We start from the raw sequence: 22,760 nt of genomic DNA, 5'->3' as shown, positions 1-22,760 counted from the left end.
GCTTCTCAAGTGATACATTTTTGCATAAAGCACAAACACTCTAAGTCCAATTATTCTCTCTCAAACTAGGTGCTCTTTGTCTCTCTGACACACAAAACAATATCAGGTTCCATATTTAAACTGTTTCCCCTGGACATCTTTCTTAGTCGCATGTGTTGTAGAAGTGAGCATCAACCACAGTTTTGTCCACAGTAGGGCTGCACGATTAATCGAAACATTATCGAAATCGCTCTCCAAACTGCAGAAGCTGCAATTTTTTAGTAAAGGTAAAATGTTCTTGTTCTTGTCTTGTTCTCTAGATGTAAGAAAACATGTTTGATTGATTCAAACCCCAACAAATGTCCCATCATCATGATCATGAACAGTTTTTTGGAGTGAAAATGAAAATTGTGATGCAAGATTGATCATTCCCACTAATCGTGAATCATATCGCAACATCTTTCAAAAACAGACAATATGATTTTTTTTTTTACTATATAATGCAGCCCCAGTCCCTGTTTTTTTCAAAGCTCCCTCTGTAAGCGACCGATCGTCTGAGGAGAAGCGACGGGGGTCAGCATGCAGCATCCCTGCCCCCCCTTGCTGTGATCTAATTTGACGTACAGTGAGAACGTGCATATTCTCTTGGACTGCCTTCGTTACTATAATCAGCCGCGGTCAAATCGACTTTGTTGGTCGAGGAGGTGTGAGATGAAGGAGGGAAACGGAAGACTGTAGAAAGATGAGCTTCTGGATTTCAGTGCATTTGGAGACATAAGGCATGCGGCCTGATGGAAATGCTGTACAACACGCAAGCTGCACAAGAGGTTGTGGGTTAACTAATCTGAGCAGACACACAGACAAAACACAACTGCGCGGGGAAAGAGCCCTGCACTCGTTACATGCATTAGATTTACTGACTGACAGGACAGAAGTTGAAGTGTGTGCGCGCGTTTTAGAGAAGCAGCCATCATCAGAGTGAACAGTTTTGTGTTGCCACACTACCAGGTTCTTCCACTGGCCCTCATCCCGGAGTCTCAAGATCTCAGATGGTATCACTGGTGACAACAGGACAGTCGTCCGCCGGGTGGACGTTAATCACAATAATACAAGGCAGGCTAATCACGACTCACTGATCAAGCGCTAAATGACATGCCTGCCGTACCCACTGTAACCAGCCCGCTGCAGAGGGATTCACACACCAAGACTAGCCCTTTTTGGGGGGGGCAGGGAGGAGAAAGGAGGAGGAGGAGGAGGCGGACAGTGGTTATGAAGCTGGTGCACAGCCATCCAGACAATAATTACTCGATGACTGTGGTCACATTAGGGATCAGTCAAAGCAGATTAATTTCAACTGATAGCATTGGTCCCTCCTAAATGCAGATTTTCTTAATAAGAGTGAAATTGTGTCGCTGAGAGGGTTAGAGACTGGGAGGTTTGCTATATGGGCTGCTCCAATTATGTGGAGAGACAATGTCTTCTTCTTCTTTGCATGAATCAAACTGTTCTTCTGAATGTCAGAATTAGCACCCAAATGTGTTTTGCATGTAGCCTGCTCTGATGTGCGTGTGTTTGTATGTATGGCATAAATGAGGCTGTGTGTGTTCAGTACCGTAGGGCTTTCAGTAAATATCCAAAGACCACAAGAATCATCCAGTGCAAAAAGGCAGAATCTGTTTGTGAGAGATACGTAAAGGTTCTGGAGCAACATATGCTGCCATCTAGATGATGCCTTTTTTCAAGACAATGCCAAGACACATCCTGTACATCTCACAACAGCATGGCTTTGTAGTTAAAGAGTTGGGATACTGTTCCAGTTACGTGGAGAGACAGTGGGTCTCATGCAAGAACAACTCATATAAACAGATTTGTTCTTAACAAGTTTGTAAAAATGATATAGAAGAACAACAGCATTCACCAATTTTCTTGCGCTCTGAATTTTCTTTAAGGTACAAACACAATTTACAAGTGGTCCAGACCTGCCGCAGGCGACGTGCGCAGTTAATTAGTTATCCAAACCAAAAATTCTCGAATGATTACATATGATTATAAGTAAAATACATCGATTGGCTCAGTTTAGCAAGACTTTTTTTTTTCTTTAAATCACTTTGGTGACAGTACGACCCACATGTGAAACTGCATTAACAGCACTGTGTCATGGCTTTAGCAGGTCCCTTTATTCCACTGCTGACACTGTAAAAAATGCTAAACTTTCCTTTATGGATTCATTCGTCAAACTCATTAATTCTTCTTTTTACTCTTTGATGCCATTTCATGAATGACCACCATGTGATATATGGGGCAGGAAGCATGGTATGCATGGTATTACTGGAGTGTGAATTATGCTAATTTGCAAGTCTCATGGATGTGAACTAAAATACGCACAGGCGGATCCGTTTACACAGTTATCTGAATTTCTGAGCGCTTGCTGACTCTGACGTGGCACAGTCATATGAGCCCATCGTACGAAAGAAAGTATGAAAAAACTAAAATAAGAATATGAAAATGTTGTTGCCTGAGATCCACTGTCATCATCTTCTTTGCACGAATAAAACTACACTTCTGAGAATCAGTGCAGAATTAACATGCAAATGTGGTTTTAAAATAGCCTGCTCTGATGTGTGCGTTTATATGCATGGCACAGAAGAAGTGTGTGTGTGTGTGGCACCATAAGCCTTTCACCAAATAACCAGAGACCCCAAGAATTATCCAGAGCAAAAAGGCAGCGTCTGTTTGTGAAAGGTACATACAGGTTTTGGTGCAACATATGCTGCCATCCAGACAACATCTTTTTCAGAGACGTCCCTTTCAGTTAGGTAGTTACTAGACTGGTAGCATTGGTCCCGTTTACATGTAGATTTTCTTAATAGGAGTGAAATTGTGTCGCTGAGAGGTTAGGGACTGCGAGGTTGGCTGCTCTAATTATGTGGAGAGACAATGTCTTCCTTGCATGAATCAAACTGTACTTCTGAATGTCAGCGTAGAATTAGCACGCAAATGTGTTTTTCAAGTAGCCTGCTCTGATGTGTGTGTTTGTATGCGCGGCACAAATGAGGCTGTGTGTGGGTTTGTGTGTGTGTGTGTGTGTGGTGTGGTAGGCCTTTCACTAAATACCCAGAGACCCCGAGAATTACCCAGAGCAGAGAGGACAGCATCTGTTTGTGTGCTTGTGCCGAGCAAACAAGGCAATTTAGAGAACACCAAGGGAGCAGCTAATAAACACAACCTTATTCCCCTTTCCTCCTACACCTGGCTCTGAATAATGCAGCGCTACAGTAAGGACGTCTGTCTGTCTTTGTGTGTTTGCGTGTGAATGTGTGTGTGTGATGTAATGCCAAAGCCTGGTTGACCTGACTAGGAGGGTTGTCTGTATGTTTTTGCACGCGTATGTGTGTCATATGTGTGGCATGCGTGTGTAACCATTCATCATTCTACAGTGAGAGGCATGCCAGAGCTGCTGGGAAATGGCAGGTCCGTGTCCCATCACACCCTGGCGTCTTTGTCTGTACTGCCAAAATGTCTGCCCTGGATACTTGGCATAGAAACAGCACTTTACTGTACACAAAAGGTGTACGAATACGAAGGCTGGCAGAGACGGCGTTCTCACACATGGATGATAGTCATAATGGCCTAATAGCAGCAGTCCTTTACTTTATAATGAGTCGATATAGTAAAGGTACAACATGACAGAAACTGGTCTCACAAATATGTGATTTATAACATACCAAAGATGTTTAGAAATCTGAGAAATCTGAGTGGAGTAAAGTACTGAAAAATACTGAAATCTGTGAAGCCACATTTCCCATGCCACCCAAAATTGATTTATGTGTTTATTCTTGTCCGATGTCCACACAAAGGGTCCAGTGGTGTTTACAATCAGCCAGATACTGTTTTACATGAGACATGTAGTTAGATGCCACACAGTGAAAGTGCAAAAGGAAACTCTTAACCCTTAGATGCAAAAGTGGGTTAAAATGACCTTGTGGATTTGATTTCAGTATGGCAGTCAAGAATATTTTGAAAGTAAAATAAAAGTTCTATTTTAAGTGATGTTTCAGTTTTGCTTTAAATTCATGTTAATCAATGCCAAAATTTATGTGGATTAGTGCCAATGTATGTTGCCTTATATACAAGTATACTAATACAGTGATTTAAATTATTATTTTAGGAACCTTTGAACAACCGCTTGGATCGCTGGAGGACTTTTATATGTTATAAAGGAGACATTTATGTGTAATACACATTTGTCAGATTTTCTGTTAGAATTTGTGTGAGGTTCGCCTCTTTTTTTCTCATAAAATGTCTGTCCTAAAAAAGGCATTTTTGGGATCACATTTATGTGATTTTCAAGATATATTATTCAGAAATATTTGTTTATGTTGCAGTTTGTGTGAGGCTGACCCACATTTTTTTGGTGAAATGCTTGGACTAATAAAATGGATGTTTTGTCACCAACTCTGTAAACCTGTTCTCATCTTGTTCCTCGTTTTTCAGCTGAAAGTGCAACTGTTGCAGTAAACATGCTTTAATGAGACCTGCAGCCGTGCTCGCCACCACCGCTGACTCTGATATGTAGCCAAAGTGACACCCAGTGAAACCATGCATCAGACCAGACACAAAATGGCCGTCCAGTGCCAAACTCCGCCTTGGCTTTCACTTCATATCACACCTCAGGGCCTGGCTGTGGACTGAAGGCTTTACAGGGCATTTAGAGAAAAACTCACAGCCTTCTGTCTGCATCTGTCACTAACAGGTATACAAAGCTTTTCATGTTTTTCCAAATCAATACAACCTCATAACTGAGACAAAAAAAATAGACATACATTTATTTTTGAACACAAAAATGCAACACAGAAATGCTGCAAATGACTGCATGGTGCAAAACAACACACTTGAAATTTGTCTGAAACTCAGCTGCAACAGTTGCAAAACATCAAAATACTGATAAGAGTCAGATGACAACATCAAACTACTAAAGTATCTTTTTCAACCAATTTCAACTAATTTCAACTAAACAACAGCTTAATGTTATCACCAAAATGAACAAAACGATAAAACAGAAGATGGTCTCTTGGACATTTTACCTTTTTCGGTTGTGTTTTTTCCTCCAGCATATCAATAAGCACTAATGCACCTGCAGCTCTCTTCATCTTCACCAGTACAACCAATATAAAACAAAGTACCTCTGCAAATCTAGTTACAATGACACGTTACACTTGATATAATCTAGCGAATCTGGATGCAACCTGCATCCAGCTGCATGAAATCTTCACTGAATAAAGAAGACCTGAGTGAGTAAATGACACGTGCGCTGATTGTGCCTGTAGATTGAAGTGAATCAGAAAAGTGAATGTCTAAGTGACCTTTTTATATTATATTTTACATTAAGAATATGACCCTACCATATTCAGAATGCTTTTAGACAAGAGTTTGGTGCAACAGTCTGTACACTTGAAAGACTGCAGGGAGCGGAGGATATGTTAACAAGTCACATAAATTGAGCTTATTTGCTGTTAACAGCATAAAATAACGTAGGAAGTGGGACTAAAGCTGCCTGTTTTTCTACTCCTTTCACTACTACTACTTCTTCTACTCAACTTGTAGTAAAAGGTTGCATAATAAGCAAAAATTGCTATCAAAATTGAGACAGCGTCCCCCAAACACATAAATCAGGGCCGAGTTTCACCACTGTCCCCCTCCAAGTTGAAATGTGATCTGCGCTCTTCCATATGAGCTTTAAAAACACAATGAATACATCTCAGATGCATATTTTGTGGTTTTAGGTATAATTTGTTTGATCAAAGTTCACTGAGTGCAGTCAAATCCACTTAGTGATCCGATTTGCCCTTCAACTACGAGCACTTCAAGGTCTCCTCACCCCTCGTGTCACATACCTGGCAGCCTCAGACAAAAAGTTCCATCAGCCTTTGAGCCTTCGAGCCAAGAACACCCTGGAATAAAAGAGTGGGAGAAAATAAGTGCAAAAGGGGAGATTATTCTGAGTTATTACATTGATTAGATTTCCAGAATGCTAATTAAAAGATGTTAGAACATGGGCCCAGCCAAGGATCAGTGGGCGCTAATGAGGACCAATAGGCCCTCTGTAATCTGTGCCGTAATGAGAGTGGTTTAAATGTTAAGTTTGCAGGGAGAAGAGTGGGGAGGTGGATGGACGAATGGAGCTTAGTTAGAGCAGCAATCCTGGAAAAACCAATCCCACGTTGTCATTATTATAACCAGTAATGGTGAGGTTTCACGGCCTCAGCAAAAAAGATAGAAATAAAAATAAAATGAGTGAAAAGCAGAGTGAAATTCAATTATACTAAAGGGTTCTTGCACAATAAAAACATTTTATTATTAGACAATTAACAGGATGGTTTAATGGCTGAAGGTCACATACCCCCTTGTCTTGGATTACGATGAGGCCTTTGTAAAGTTACGGGGCAGTATCTTTTAATGGGAAACCAGTTATCCCACCCTGCTGCTGCTCCTTCTCTTGCTGTTCCCTCAGGTTTTATGATTTCCACACTTTCCAGGTTCGGTATAAAAGAGTGTAAAATTGTGCTCAAATAAGTCTCAGGCGTACAGAACATTTTGGATACTGAACATTCGAGTTCCAGAGCATTCAGTCGTTAGGGAAAAACAATATCAGCATGGAAAAAAATAAGCGTATTTCCACCTGTATGGTTGCAGTAATGCTTATTTTCATTATTTGATTAATCATTTTGTCTATAAAAGGTCAGAAAATTATGACAAATACCCATTATTATAAGTTCCCAGAACCCAAAAAAAATTCAATTTATTCTCAAATATGACAAAGAAAAGCATCAAATCCTCAAGAGGATGGAACCTGTTTTGCTTGAAAAATGAGAATTAACTGATTATTGTAATAGTTGCAAAATAATTTTCTGTCAATCAACTGATCAATAACTCAACTAATCGTTTCACCTGTTAGACAAGCAGCTAAATACAGAAGGACGAATGGCAAACAAGATTTCAACGGAGGAATCAATCTGCAGCAAAAGGAAATGGCAGAATAATACAAACCAGACGGTTAAGAAGTCAACTGAAATTAGAGCGGTCGTTACTTATTCAGTGGATGGTCGTTATTAGCAAATGAGTCTTACTGACAGGTGCACCCCACTCATTTACAAATTAGAACTTATCACTATAATCATCCCGCCAATTTATCACAAATAATGAGTTGTGTTGAAAACAGGCTGGTAAATACTCAAGGAGAACATCACCCTAATGGCTCTCACTGTTTACGGCTTCTGGTGTGCAGGTTGGAGTTGGTTCCAATAAACATGATTTTATTATATGTAGCTTCACACTGCTGTGGACAAATCCCTAGACTTTATTACCTGTTTGGCTTGCTTGCCTTGTACTAACAAGTCTAAGAGTCTACAGCCATGCTAGTGGTCATAAAGTCCAAACACTGCATACTAGCAGACAAAACATGGGTCAAACTAAAATGTTTCAATATGATAAATAGATTCAAAAAAAATTTTCTTCTCCCCAAAGATGGTTTCAAACATTTTAGGTAGTTCTTATCACATTGATGATGTTCATTTTTCTGCCAATGGGCTGTACTCATAAGTGGTGCTAAAGGCTAACATCAGCGTGCAAAAATGCTCCCAACAATGCTAACATGCTGATGCTAAGCACGCGTAACGTTTACAAGTCCAGCATTGGAGTTCAGCATGTTAGCATGCTAACCCTGTCCAATTAATATCAAATAAATACAGCTGAGGCTGATGTGAAAGTCATTAGCTTAGCAGGTATTTGATCATGAACCAAAGTGATGAACAAATTAAAAATTTGGCCTAATGGTGGTGCTATAGATGAAAAGTTAGAGAGACAATTCACCCCAAAATCAATACCACATATATAGTTTCCACATGAGACTACTCACAAAAAGGTTGGTAGATTATCTTGAGTAACCAGGTCATTATTTCTGGCACTCTCAGCACCACAAGCTGAGCGCCATCTAGTTCTAATATATTTCAAAGAAGACAGACACCTCTGGACAATATCTCCAAAGCTCAGCAACTCACACCAAAACTATCTAGATGGATTAATAGCACAACAGGGAAGAAGAAAAGAATGTATTTTAACTGTCCCTTCAAGAGAACATCAAAGTTAGGAGTCCATCCTCTGGTGATCATGGTTTCAATTTTAAAAACCTATTTGCTTGAGGTTGCAGGGCTTGTGCAGCAGCTTTATGTGCACAATATGTGTATTTTTGGTTGTGATTTGCTACAGTCGCTATGCAATGCTTTATTTACATCTATGTTTTTTTGTTTGTTTTGGGTTTTTTTTTCAATTATCATACTGTATGTCTGGACAAAAGAGGGACAGGCTGACATTGACATCACAAAAATCATTCTAATGAGTATACATCTATAGAAGTACCAATAAAGTCTAACTTTTGTGTCAGTTCTTATGGGTAGTGCTTCAATCAGTATGTGAACTGTTTTTGCTCACAGTGACACATGGCATCATGACGTACCAGGCATGTGATGGTTGTGTGTTTAACCGAGCTTAGGGCCTAACATCCAACTCGCCTTATGGTGCAGAAAAAAAAGAGGTTGAAATTACAGCAGGGGTATGACAACGCTGATAGGCTATAAAACCATGTCATTTAATGCCCCCTCTCACCCCCCCTCAGCCTGGCTCTCTGGTCTACTCGCCATTAAGCCGATTCATCACCTCTTCAGAGGAGGCCATGAGACAGATCCAGCCTATCAGTCACTCTCTTTAGGATGCGGTTACTATTCTGATGATCAAGGATTTCTGCCATATTAAACATGGATGTGAGCACTGGGGCTAAATCTAAATAATGACTTTAAAACAAAACAGCTCTTTACTGAAAATGTGAGTTTGAAAAGCCACAGTAATAATATCACAAATTAAAATATGAAAACACTGATGTAGCTGTAATGTAAGATTTTGTCTGCCACTTGAAGCCAGTTGTTTGATATGTCACTTTTCTAATGACCTCTCCAGAGAGGCCCCCCAGATTTGCATTTTTGGTCCCTGCTCCTGTAATGGAAAAAGGTACAGCGGAGCATATTTCACTGGGCCTGTCAAACCCACTCACGCCCCTCTGCAAAGCACTCAGGAACTTCATTCCATCGCCGCCCGTTCTCACGGCCGCGCTATGAAATTGACTATGACAAAATTAGCAAACCTAGACTGTTTGGACACATTCCCAATATAGTGGGTTTCTCTTTTTTTTCAAAATGCAATCAAGCCCTGGAACATCAAACATGAAGTCTCCTTGAAAGTTGTTCAGTCTCTTCGGTGCAATATCCACAGCGGCTATAGATTTATGTAATCGCAAGCTTGTTAGGGAGATTTCTCAGGCCTATTGACAGTGACGTGCACTCGGCTTTGGCAGAGGTGACATCTGGGAAGCACAATTCTGCTGCACCACCACGCAAAAGCAATTAGAGATCTATATTCCCAGACAGGTCCGGACTTGGCTCTGCGGTGGAGGGATACATGCGGTTTAATGTCTTTATTAACATGACATGCATGTCCCTTACACCGTCTTTGAATGACAATCAAAGGGTCATCAGGGGAGAGGGGGGCAACAATCAGTTAAATCACATCTCTGCGGACAAGGCTGTGTTGACAAGTCGGGACATCAGTATGCATTTTCCAAGTAAACTGTACTGAGGATAAAAAAGGTGTCTAAAAGGATATAAAAACACCTCACAGGAGTTTCTGAACATAAAGTAACTGAAATAACACCGGTTATCAGACAATAGAGCGGGACGCTTAATTAGAAACGGTTCCGTTTCAGTTGGACAAGCTCTGCTCAAACACACCACTTCAGCATTAAATGAATCTCTACTGGCTAAAGTAATTAGTTCAGTCTATTAATTACTATAATCACCCATTATCATGTTGGCCTTCATTTTAACATGTTTCATGGATGTAACGAGCCTGTAGCAAAGCCATTTCCAGGGGATGTTCTCTGTTTGAGTGCTAATTATTGTGTAATTAAAGGATAAGCCTGGCATTAGGCTATATTTCTTATTGTCAACAAATCCCATTAAAAAGGCCAAAGCCAACAATGTGTTAGTCCGACTAGTAATACTTCCAAACTTCCCTAGCCTTTCTGTGACTCAAGCCCATTTGTTTCTACTGAAGACGCAAACTTTAAAGCTATAATTTGTAACATTTCTGCATTAAAATGTGACCAGCCATATGCTCTATATTCTGAGAAATCTGTAATTTATTCAAGGTAACCGCATTTCCAACTAACTGCTAATTTCTATAACTTCCAGGAAACGTGTCAACAAGTAATATAAATAAAATTCAATACACAAATATTTTTACAATACACTGGTTTTGAGCAAACATTACTCAAACTAGAGTAAATATTGCATTTGTTGCAGCCTATTTCAACTGTGGATTAAAGGTCCATTGTGTAACATTTATGGGGATTTATTGGCAGAATATGTCAATAATGGAATATCGAATATTTTAATGAGTGTACAGTCACCTAAAATAAGAACCATTGTGTTTTCATTACCTTTGAATGAGGGGTTTATATCTACAGAGGTTGTGGGTCCTCTTTCACAGAAGCTGCCATGTTGCCCCACCACATTTCAACAGTAGCCCAGAACTGACCAACCAAACACTCTAGATACGACATTTTCTGTTTTTCACAAAGTTTCGCAGCCACTAAGGCTGTCTTACACATTTGTAAAGGGAAGCTGAGGCAAGCAGTTGCAATCTACAACCACACTGCTGGATGCCACTAAATCCTACACTGTTAGAAATGGGTCACAAACAGAATCTTTTAATCTTTATTAATTTCCTAAAAAAAAAACCTGGACACTACTTTTATGGAACACAGAGCACCGCTGTGGCTCACTGATGGGTGTCTTCATGTTTGAAAATAGATATGCAAGTGCCCTCTTAGTTGCTCTTCCAGTGGAGAAAATGCAGTGCCATATAGTCTGTCGTACGTGCTAGAAAATGATTTGGTCTCTGTACCTTCCTATAAATGGTTAAATAGTTCTCTGTGCGCTTCATTACAGAAGTGTAGCATTTGTTGTACTTATAGTCACATAAAAAAACAACTTCAGTCTAAAACAGGGATTGGAACTCTTTCACCATAAATGCATCACGACTTTCCACACTGTTGCCCCACTGCATACAGCTGGGGCCCTTATTCTTTTTTGCTCCTACCTGTCAGACAGCCCAAGTCCGCCACTGACAGTGAAACACTATCAAATTGGAAATAATAGACAATTATTGCACAATAAATGAGAAAAATCTTCTATAACATCTAATTTTAATCTCTAGTTACAATGCAAACTGTGTCCACAGCACTGAGTTTTGCAGGAGCCTTAAATGCCGGCCCTCGGTGAGCTGTGATGAAATAAGGATGGGGTCTGAGACGGAGGTGGAGTGCGGTAAACAAGGCGGCCCTGCTCCCCAGCTGTGAAGGTGACACAGGGACGCTACACGCAGAACAAGCCCTTTTGATTAATCACAGGATATTTACTAGCTCAGATCTAATCAAGGACCGCAGGATCACAGGCTACATCATACACGGCCCAGGAATTTACACAGCAGAGTTAACCTGTCACCTGCCACTGTCCTCTTCCTTACATCTATAAACAGTGTGTGTAGGTGGGCCAGCAGCACTTACACACCGCAGCCAGGCGCCCTCAAACAGCTCCAGAAGTGATTGTTTTATTTCCGCTGAAACAATATAACCTGCAGTCAGATACTCAACACATGTCGTTTGATATAAAACCTTATGGCAGAGGGGAGAAAGAGCCATTTATCTCAAGGTGGTCGTGGTAATGGGACACAAGAACGTGAGCAGTTTTCTCACAAAGTAAACTACAGCATTGTGTGCAGCAGCGTGTCCTGACAGCCTGGAGCAGTGGGATACTTATTTCCTGAGGAGGACAGATACTAGCCAAGGACTAACCCAAGAATACAAGCAAGAAGGGATTAAGCCATTCTGATCTCTAATGGCTTTTAATGTGACTTTTATGATTGATTCAGCACAAAAAGCAGATGGTGATTTTAAAAGAAACATTTCCATTTGGGGAGAATTTTACAGTTCCATCTTTCAAGAGTAAAACTAGAATTCTGATGTCTCTGCGTGCAGTTTCAAGGTACACTGCATTATCATATCAAGTGCTCTGCTAATTATATCTGGGGGATCAGTTACAAGTCTGTTCAAAGCTATGATACATGGATGTTTAAATACTTAGTAAACATAATTATTAACTTTTTGTTTGATATTTCACTGAAAACAAAAGTGAGTGAATATTGGTCTTACATTGACAAACACAACTCTAAATAAATGCAAACATTGCTCCATATCTGCTGGATGTGTAAATAGACATTTGACCATATCAACTTGTAAGCTGATATGATGAACTTGTTAAGGTTGTCAAAAGGCTATAAAGTCAGTGTTGTGTTTACAGTTCAGAAATATCAAGTAACAGTAAAGTTAAACCTGCAAACCTACCTAAGTTAAACCTATAAACACATTAATTACAATGCATGGTTTAGATGACTTGTGCATCCTTGAAGACAATAAAATCTAGTGTATTATATTTCCCTATTTTTGAGCAAAGCTACAACTCCTCTATCAGCATCCAGAAATTAAACCTGCAGTGCGGAACCAAGTGGAAACCTCTGGGGCTGAAAAATGAAGCCAAATCTGAAATGCCAAAAACAGTTTCTGGAGTGGCCACTTGAGGCTGGCTCCAAAAATGAGTCAGTCCCCATAAATATTAAAATGCCCGACTTAACGGCACATATAAACATGCTTAAATTTTAGTACAAAAACTGTAAGGGGGGTGAATTTTTATAGAACTGATCTGTTCAAATCACATTAAGGTTTAAAGTTATGCATAATTAAAGGTGTGCCCACATTGAAAGACGGGTGGTTACCGTCACTGATAGCGAGTTGCTAGGGAGATGCTTGATATGGCGCACCTGAGCTCCACCCACACTCCACCTCTATTTCTGGAACAGCCCAGAGTTACAAAGGCACTGCCAAGATCGTGACGGCCAGAGGAACCACACTGTGAGCTTCACAGTGACTCTTCAGAAAACTGTGGGTGACCTCACGAGGATCCGTCCAGTATTTATTATACGGTCTACGTGCTTTTGTCTCTCTTTCGAGAAGACACAAACACTGCTGACGTGTGCTTGAGACGTACACCTGTAACACTCATTGCTCCTGATGGTTCCAGGCACAGAAATAATTAAAAAATACGGAGAAATTTGCACAGTTCCAAGACTCTAATCCATTATTAGGTGGGTATGTAATGCACACATACTGTCAGAAACTTTTCTTGGATGTTTCTTAGGGTTTTTCCTGCCGTAGATTACTAGTGGTTATAGCGTACTCCATCACTGCAGTTACTCCCTCCCCCAGTCCTGGCAAACCAATCATTCAGATGACTGACGTATAACTCAACACAACCAGTGAGCTGGCATGAGAACGTTGCAACAGACAATATATTTAAACACACTGAGAAATACAGAGAGGTTTACCTGGTGGTGACAAGCTATTTTGTGAACTCGCTTGGCAAGGGTTTGAATCTAGCAAATGTTAATTTGTATGTAAAAGTTTTACATTCCAGCTTTAAGCTTGGCTGGATTGGGAGAAACAAAACAAATGCATGCAGAGACATAAAGATGCATAAATGAATCCCACTTTAATTATGTATCAAAATTCCTTGAAAACACAACTGTGCCTTTAGCAACGGTTGACTGGTACGATTTCTGTTGTTCAATTTGTTGTAGCCGATATATTACAATAATTATACTTTTGTAAAAAGCATTTGCCTGAAAGTGCATGAAATCGATATAGACGTAACCTTTAGTGTGACCTGTGAGCTGTCTTTTGTTGTTAGCACGTTTACAGGAGGCGACAGAGGCAGCAGTCGAAGCGCTGCAGCCCTTCTGTATTTATTTAGGGTTCGGGATAAAGCGTGGCCTGTGCTATTGTGTCGCCTGGAAAATGTCACTCCACAGGGGGGTTTGTCTCAGTTCGTACAGGTTTAAAGGAAACCCTGACAGTGGACACACAACAGGGACTACACAGAGACTGGTAAAAGGACAAAATATGAGGCCCATACAAGGAGACTGTATTGTAACTATGGTTTATGCTTCCCTGATTGTTTTAAATTGCTTTTGTCCCTCATCCATACAAATGCGATGAAGCCCTCAGTGACAATTTGAGATAAAGCGTTCTTGTTTGTGTTGAATCACAAGTGATCTGTGGTGTTTAAGCAATAGATCACTTAGCGCTATTGAGCCAGATCTCTGCCGCATGAGCCCCGGACAAATAGTTAGTCTATTAGATGAGAGCGTTTTTGTCAGTCTCCCCGTCTCCCTGATATTTCCTCAGAGTGACGAGTCACATTAGACGCCAGGAGGAAGAGTAATTTCTGTGTCACATCCCTTTAGCCCGACCTCACTGACAATCACCAAGAAGAGGGCGTTCTCACTAAAAATTAATCACATTTGCCTTTTTAATGGCATCCCTCAACTCTCTGCCAAGAATTCACAATCATCTTCCTGCCATTGTGCTGCTCCTGCGGCTCAGTATCTCTGGCGGTGACAAAGTGATTTCAAGGAGTGTATCAATACTTACATCACCCCTCTGGCCCTCACTCTTCAGTGTTGACACTGCAGCACTCGGAGCCAGGCCGAACTGGCAGAAGGCCATCCACTTCAGAGATAAACAGGCAGAGATACGCAGCGGCAGATTTAAGGCTCAAATTCATCATGTTTTTAGATAATAAATTGTTAAAAGAAAGTGCACTCACCACCATGCAGGGATTTTCTTCCAGTGAGAGAACATCAGGGTTTTCAGGAGGCATTTGTCTATTTAAGACAGTCATGGCTAAACCATAGGCTGATATTTTCATTGTGTACAAACTACAACAAAGAAGTGAGACAAGATCAAAAATATGAAACCAGATGTTCTGTTATTATGTTGTAGTTTAAACATGATTACAGGAATAGTTCTGTTTTTCAATTTTCAGAAAATCCAGATCAATTTAAGTGTACACTATATTTAGAATTTTTCTCTACTTTACCTCGCTGTCAGACAGCCTTTTCGCCTTTTCTGACAGGAAACACTGTTATATAAACCAAATATCGCTCTCCCCAAAGCCACCAGACACCTTTGGCAGTTATCATGTGACTTAATGTTACTGTGTTACTTCAGTGAATCTTAACTAACCCCGTAAACATCAAAGTAACTAACCAATCAAAGGAGCAGTTGATGAGCAACTCCCACGCTCTGTGAAATAAAATTACTGATGGTTGCCAGTGGAGTCTGGTGGCTTTGTAGAGAGAGATATTGGCTTCAAAAAATCCAAACCATCACTTTAAAGTGCAAACTAAGGGCAGATATATGACAATATATACCATGAGATTATATGAATTTGGACCGTTTTTACTGTGGTAGCTATCCCATTTAATATTTGTGTATATAAAGATAATTGTGAGCTTAACTGGAATTTAGTATGATTTCTGCATTAATATGAAAAAGTTTTGGTGTTCATGTCATTGTAAATTGAAAATTTACTATATTATAGTATGCACCAATGAGAAGGTTGATGGTTATTGTACCATGTACACATTCTTCTTTTTAAAATGGTTTCAAGTTTCATGTCTGTCAAGAAATATTGTGTGAAATTATAAAGAAGTTTGTTCAAATGTAAATGATAATTACAAAATATCACAGTATATGGTATTACACAATTATTATGAGACACTTATGACACCAGGAAAATCTCTGTGACAGAAGATTTATGGTTCAAATTCAAATGTTTCCTACTACAGCAACGGGCCAAAATTGATTGATTTTTGTAATGCCTCATGAAAAAGCAATTTTTAAAAGCAGGCACATTTTGGGATTTTTAAGAGTTCTCAGTAAACTTTGCTTCACTTAAATTGTGTCAAACAGAATTGGACTCTGGGCACAAATAAAGTTTATATGATGAGAGGATGCCGAACGGTCTCATTCTCTCAGTAAAGACAGAAATGGTTTCTGCTGCCATCAAATATTCAGACAGACTTGTAATTCCTGGTGAGTGAGCAGGCCTGTAAAAATGACTGGAAAACAAAACACTTGTGGTAAAACAATGTTCTGAGGACATTCTGTCAGATTCCTCTCTTTTTTACAGATTTCATCACTGAGCCGCGGTGGCGTAAATGCTTTAAAACACTTTGACATAACATGCTGCGTCCAGAGACCCTCCGCCTCTGAATAATGAATCTACAGTATGTTCCGAACAGCTGTCTTCTTGCAATAAGTTTTTTTTCAGGGCTTTTGGTCGCATCGCTCAAATCCTTTTTTAAGAAACCAGCATCATTTGAGATAATTCACCCGATTCTTGTTGCAACAGCAACTGACCAATCAGCAGTGCTCTATTTTGCGACAAGCGACCATTATTGGCTGAGAAGCAGCGACAAAGTCACCATCATCCTCCATTCTTGCTGCCCCCGCTCTTCATATTTAATTCAGAGGTTGTGTATTTCTTTATGATTGCAACATCTGCTTGCTCCCAGTGCCAGCTCCCTCTGTCAGCCACCCTCTGTTCAATAATTCCTGTCCTGACCCCTAAGAGCCCCTGACATCACGGCACCGGCTGCTGCTCAAACTTCACCGGGACCAGACACAAAGGTACAGGTGCCCGCCACCAAATCATCTGGCTTATAAACCTGCTTCACCTACATCATTGGGTTTGTTGTTGTTGGGCCAAGTGAACTCTTTCTGTCATCACAAAAAAAAAAAGACAGGGACACAGACAGGGTCCTACAGATAAAGCAATAATTAAGAAGACATTGCACATTGTATCATCAGTTTTAAGTGAAACTGTGCAACTCCAATCAAGTTTGTGTCTCATGGATAAGAGGTGGAAAAATAATGTGAACATCAAATGGATATGGACTTGAATTGAAACTCCACCACAATCACAGTTACAAACTCAACTGCAATCGCTGATGACTAAGAGAGGTCTGGCAATTTGGTAATTACGTTTTCAATAAAGGAACACAGGAGGATAGTGTTTTAAAAAATATTTAATATGTATAAAGGAGGAAATTAATGTTATCTATTTCACTGTTATTTCTCTCTCTGCCAGCACTTTTATCATGTGTCTGTTGTCTAGTTTGTTTGTAAAATGTGTGTCAAGACGGATGCTTTGTCTACAGCAAAGCAAATCTATCTACATGTACAAACCAAGTAACCTGAACTGGAATGATGCCAACATATGCAGCAACAGTATGCAACTAATACGAGATGCCTTTAGAACAGTATTTGCAATTGTGATTTAGTTACTTTGGTCCTTTTATTTCTTAAAGTAGGGCTGCAAGATGTGGCAAAAAAAATAAAATAAAAATAACATTATGATGACATTTGTTGGAGTCTTTGCCAAACAAACATGTTTTTGTATATCTGGAGAACAGAATCTGTTAGCCAGGGCATCATCTCTGCAGCACTACAGTACTTCATTATAATGCTGTTGTGTCACACATTTCCCCATTTTGGATATTGCACTTCTCCTGTTTCTTCAGCCAAACAAACCATTTACAAAGTCACCGGATCATCCGCGTGGCATCAATGCATTGCCACTAAGCTGAAAACAGGGCTGTTTTTCTTAGGTCCTGAAAAGTTGTCATTTTGGAGATGAATGTTTTTCATTGGATAGTGACGAAATGCAGAAACAGTGTGCAACAAATATGAGATACCTTTGGAGAGGTTTTTGTAATTTGACTTTGTTACCCAGCATATTTGACTTGCCTAGCCCATCAGTGACTCTCTGCCCCAAGCCCACTCGTTCCACTTGACACATTAATCTATAAAATTGGTCACAAATAAATGGTTTCATCTTTAAGGCCGTTAATTTCCTAAAACAGCTGAGTATAGTAGATAAATCCTGTATTTTTTAAAATACAGCTGAAATCAACATTAGCTGTTAAAGTTTTTACTCATGTACACAGAGAAAGTACCTTTACATGACAATCACACAGCAAATTGAGCTGTTCTGAGTCAACTCTGTATTTAAAACAATTTCCATCTGTCTTCATACTAAGTAGCAAATGCTACCGTAGCTCATGCATCAGATCTCATAACAAAGTCTCCTTTCTCATGCCTGCTTTTGACTGGTTGCTGCATACAGCAGTTTGAGGTTGAGACTCCAAGCATATGTATTTCACATGACAGTCATTCAGTGAACTTCTGCTCTTAAAAACAATGAGCTGTAAGTACCTTTAGATTAACAGTTGCAACCTTAACCTTTAGCTGTTAAATCACAATTTATTTCCCTAGATAGGCACTGTACTTTTTAGCCACTGTTACTCAAACAGGAAGAAACAGTGCAGATATTGTGGACCATTTCCAGATGTGGATTAATATACACTTGGTGCACTCATGAGTATTTAGACTCACTCTGCCCTCCTTCATCTCTCTAACAGTTTTAAACGGAAATTTTTGTTGAATCTCTCTCTCTTTTGACTTGAATCTCTATAATAATGTACTAGTTTTCATACCTTGTCTTGCGTTTTATTTATCATATGTAATTGACATACATTATTTGCTACCTTCTTGGCCAACTCACCATTGAAAAAGAGATTTTATTTCAACGTTTTTTTTTTTTTAAGATTAAATAAATAAACGTATGGGAGCCATGGTCATTGCCAGATTTATAATTTTATAATGTTATTTTCCTGTTAGAGGGTTTTTTTTATTTTGAAGCTTGACAATGAAATTATTGATATTTGTATAATTCGACAATGATTATGACATATACACCATGTCTAGAGGCACTGTGGTAGGTTTACTTACATCAGATTTACAGCTTGCCAACACTTGAGACTGATCAAAGCATTTTGTCTGTTTTTCTCAGCGTGATCCTCGTTGTGAGAGACATTGAAGGTGGCGGGGTCCATAAACAGATGCTACCCACTGACCTTAGAAAACATGGCGGAGGGGCCAGATGTTCGGATGACCTCACAACCTTGGGACCAGCTGATGTGGCAGTGATGGAGATGGGGACTGGCAGAAGAAACCGATCTAGTGGCATCAGAGGTTCCCGTTTTTCCCGCTTTTTCTGCGTCGGTCTTAACCCCCCAAACTGGGCAATCCTGGAAGGCAGGGAAAGATGGAGGACAGGCAAAGAGAAATATGTAAACACAGAAGAGAAAAGAGACACGGAGAGAGAAGGGAAGGGAGGGAGGACTGGTCAGTGGTGCTGACAGTTGTCACAGATGTTGAGTTCAGCACAAAACTCTGCCAGAAGCCATCATGTCAAGGCTAAGTTAGCTGAATGAACAAGAACAACTCCAGGCCCTGCCACTTTAAATCTCGCTCAAAACTCAACAGCTGTTTCTTGAACGAATGCAGATGCAAAATAATGATAATAATGCCTACTTACAGCTCCTGCTTAGAAGTAAACAATCCTTCTTGACCACACCCTGTACACATGGTGTCTTATTAGCTCTGCGTTGCTGCAGCTCTTGTGGAGATTTAATTTTAGAGGCAGCAAGGGTTTTTGGCAGACATTGTCAGAGGAAAAAAAACAGTGTGAAAAAAGTTTATATTGTTAGAGAGCTAACAATTAATTCTTTTAATCTTTAGAAATATATTTTTCTGTTTTTAAAGCCATAACACAACCAAACAGTCAGTTGACTTAGCTGTCAGAAACAAGCAAAGCATCTTTGTAATATATATCCACAGCGTTGCAGTGGCTTCAACATCATTTCTCCTCAAATCAACGCCTGCGCTTGTCTATTCTGGCATCTGAAATTCTTAACATTTTGACTGGGTGCATCTTGGCTCCAAGCATCTTCACTCAGCTCAGAGAATGTCTTTGTGCCAAGGCCACAGCCTGTGGCGGTTTTCCTAGTGACAGATGAGCATGTCAACATGTTTGTGTGTGCGTACGTGTGTGTGTGGTGAAACAATAGGCCTCGTAAGCTGTGAACTGTGCTGTTATGAACAGAACTGCCATGGTATCCAGTAACCAATACGCCAACATATTGATTAGATATGGTAACATGCATCTAACTCAGTAAATATTAATACTAAATAGAAGCAAATGCACATATGCATGTGGGCACACAGACTTCTGAGACGTTGCTTTTTTTACTGACTCTGGTGCACAGAACTTGGCCTCTCACAGATGGACTGATAACGCTCACTTGTTGTAATTACTTGCTGAAAACAGTTATATAAACACTGGGACAGTCTGTATATCCCAAGACACATTCATGAGCAAATACACAAGCTAGAATATCCCCATTTGTCCGAAGAAGAAGATTCTCTCTAAACTATAACAGTATAAAAAAAAAACAATAAATGGCGAGCAGCACCAAAAGAGAACTGCGACATGTGGATCTAAATCTGTCCGTCCTGTCTCCAGGCCTGTTGGCAAAGGGCAGCTCAGCTGTAGCAGGCAGATTGTGTGAACAGCGGACTACGAACATCTCTCCACAGGCCATACCAAGGTGTCTAATCCAGGAAACGCTGTGAACATACACCCTGTGGGCTCCCACAGTACACTGCACAGCCCACATCCCAGTACACACTTGCAAAAAATCCTACATCTTAACATGCAAGTTTGTCTCTTGTTGAGTCGTAAAATCTCAAATTCTTAAAATACCTAAACAATATGCTAATAGGATATGATTATTTCACGGGGTTCATATACAAATTAGTTTGTTTCAAGACTTTTTGAAGGCTGAGGTGATAGGGCTGGGTAATTTTGCAGCAAAAAAGGGGAAAAGCACATAAATAAATGTTACACTATTCACCACAAGTGCCAAATTGATTAAAAAAAATTAATCAAACTTCAGTTATTTAACATGCCAGAATAAAATCCCTCAGTGTTTCAATACTGTGGAAAGCACCTAACAGTCAAATGTGGCAAGCTCTATGCTCGATGTGCAGCAAATTTCAATGATAAATATAAAATAATAATTTAGAGTAATTTAGTCATTCATTAATTTTTTTATCTGATGAACAACTACACCTAATACCATCAGTAAGCTGCCGTATGTCGGCTAACGTAAACCCTGAGTGAGAGATGGACCAGATTTTTTGTGACACTTTTTTACTTTATAAATAATTAGCTTATAAAACATCAATAAACATTATCTGGCTACTGATAATATATTATACCTTACATACTTGGCTACATTATGTACATGAACGTCTTGAAGTAACATACATTACATGCACTGGCTATTCCACCCCAGGTGCAAACACCATCTGCCTTATTTGAATTTTAACAGTAGAATAACTATTGAATAAGGTTTAATTATCTATCAGTTTACAATTTGTTTCTATTAATTAGTATGCTAATATGAGCGTACAATTACCCATGTCAACAAATCTGCTAAATTCAAAGCCAGCGGTTACAAATGATATGACGTGTTTTATCTTTCAGAGAATTTCTGCATGTCCAGCAGAGAAGTCTACGCTTGTGATATTTTTGTGGAGATTTATTTTAAAAATTCCACTGTGATAAATTTATAGATATTTCATGTACACATTTCGGCACTTTACCTGAAGAAATATTGCCAGCTCGCCGAGGAGGGCGCCTGCTGTCCAGCACCTGTCATATCAGCTGAGCGTCACCCACGTCACAGGGTGTCGCGAAATGACAGCTCCCAATGTCTGCAAAGATGAAGCCTCGGGATGGAAAAAAAAAAAAAAAAAAACAGGACGGATCGAAATTTCATACTCCCAAGTATATCAAAGTGACTCCTGTCAGCATTGCATCAGAGCAGAGGAACAGGAACTGTTCATTTTTACAGCTGAGAGTCGGACTGTGGAGGGGGGTTTCTGGGGAAACGGGGTAGGAAGGTAAGCACTGTAAATTATGTTGGGTAACTTGCAGGAGAAATTGACAATGAAAAGCACCTTGTCAACCATCGACCATTTGGATTTATGACAGCAGAAGTCAAAATATGGCTGTGACAGAGGGTGAAGTTGAAGGGAGACTTTTGAGGCAAGAACGAGAGTTTGAGTGATTTTCAGAGGTCTGGTTTCCTCACATCAAAGGCAACATGTGAACCTCATGTGTCACTGTGAGTCTACTGTTGCCTGCATGGTGCAACACAGTGGTAACCTATGATTTCATCTTAGATCTTTGGAGGAATCATCATTTGCTTTTTGCTTTCAATGCTGGATGTCACCAGGAAAAAATTGTAAGTAGGCAACTGAGACTAAACAGAAAACGCATATTAAACAAGAAACATGGAGTTTTATGCGTAAAATGAGCGCTTAAAAATAGTGGTGAAGAAAGCAAGTACAGCAAGCAAAAACATGATCACAGCATAACACAAAACAACATCGACAGTTACCATGGGGCAAGCCTTTTTACCTAAGCAGTCTGGATAAACAAGTGAGTGTGTCTTTGCTCGTACAGGCATAGAGTGCAGTGCTACAAGATACAGAGATACGACTTGTGCAGTGATGACAAATATTAGAGGCTTGAGGCTAAAAGAATCCAAGGCAACCAAAATCTGTTTTTGTCCCAGGGCCAAAGCCTGCACTGCACTGTGGGCCACTTCTGATTTCAGCACTAGCTGGTGTAACGCAACCAGCCATGCATTAGCATTGGCCCTCCAGTTAGAGCAGGCTCTTAGGATCCTGTCACCCGAACTTATCATATACTCTCACACAACGGCCAGACACACACATGCAAACACAGAAAACAGCAGCTCGTTTGCTGCAGCAAGAACGCACAGACCTTTATTAGTTA

General features: G+C 40.0%; 1 pseudogene; it reads right to left on the bottom strand.

Moving 5' to 3' along the window:
* LOC146307524 (uncharacterized) overlaps nt 1–21,928 on the bottom strand; it is a 53,976-nt pseudogene extending 32,048 nt beyond the window's left edge.
* Between the last annotated feature and the right edge of the window lie 832 nt (nt 21,929–22,760).

Source organism: Lutjanus erythropterus, chromosome 21 (assembly GCF_056507025.1).
Source record: "Lutjanus erythropterus isolate fLutEry1 chromosome 21, fLutEry1.hap2, whole genome shotgun sequence".
NCBI lineage: Eukaryota > Metazoa > Chordata > Actinopteri > Lutjaniformes > Lutjanidae > Lutjanus > Lutjanus erythropterus.
Note: the sequence above shows the minus strand (reverse complement) of the source record. Positions and strands in the feature narration are given on the sequence as shown.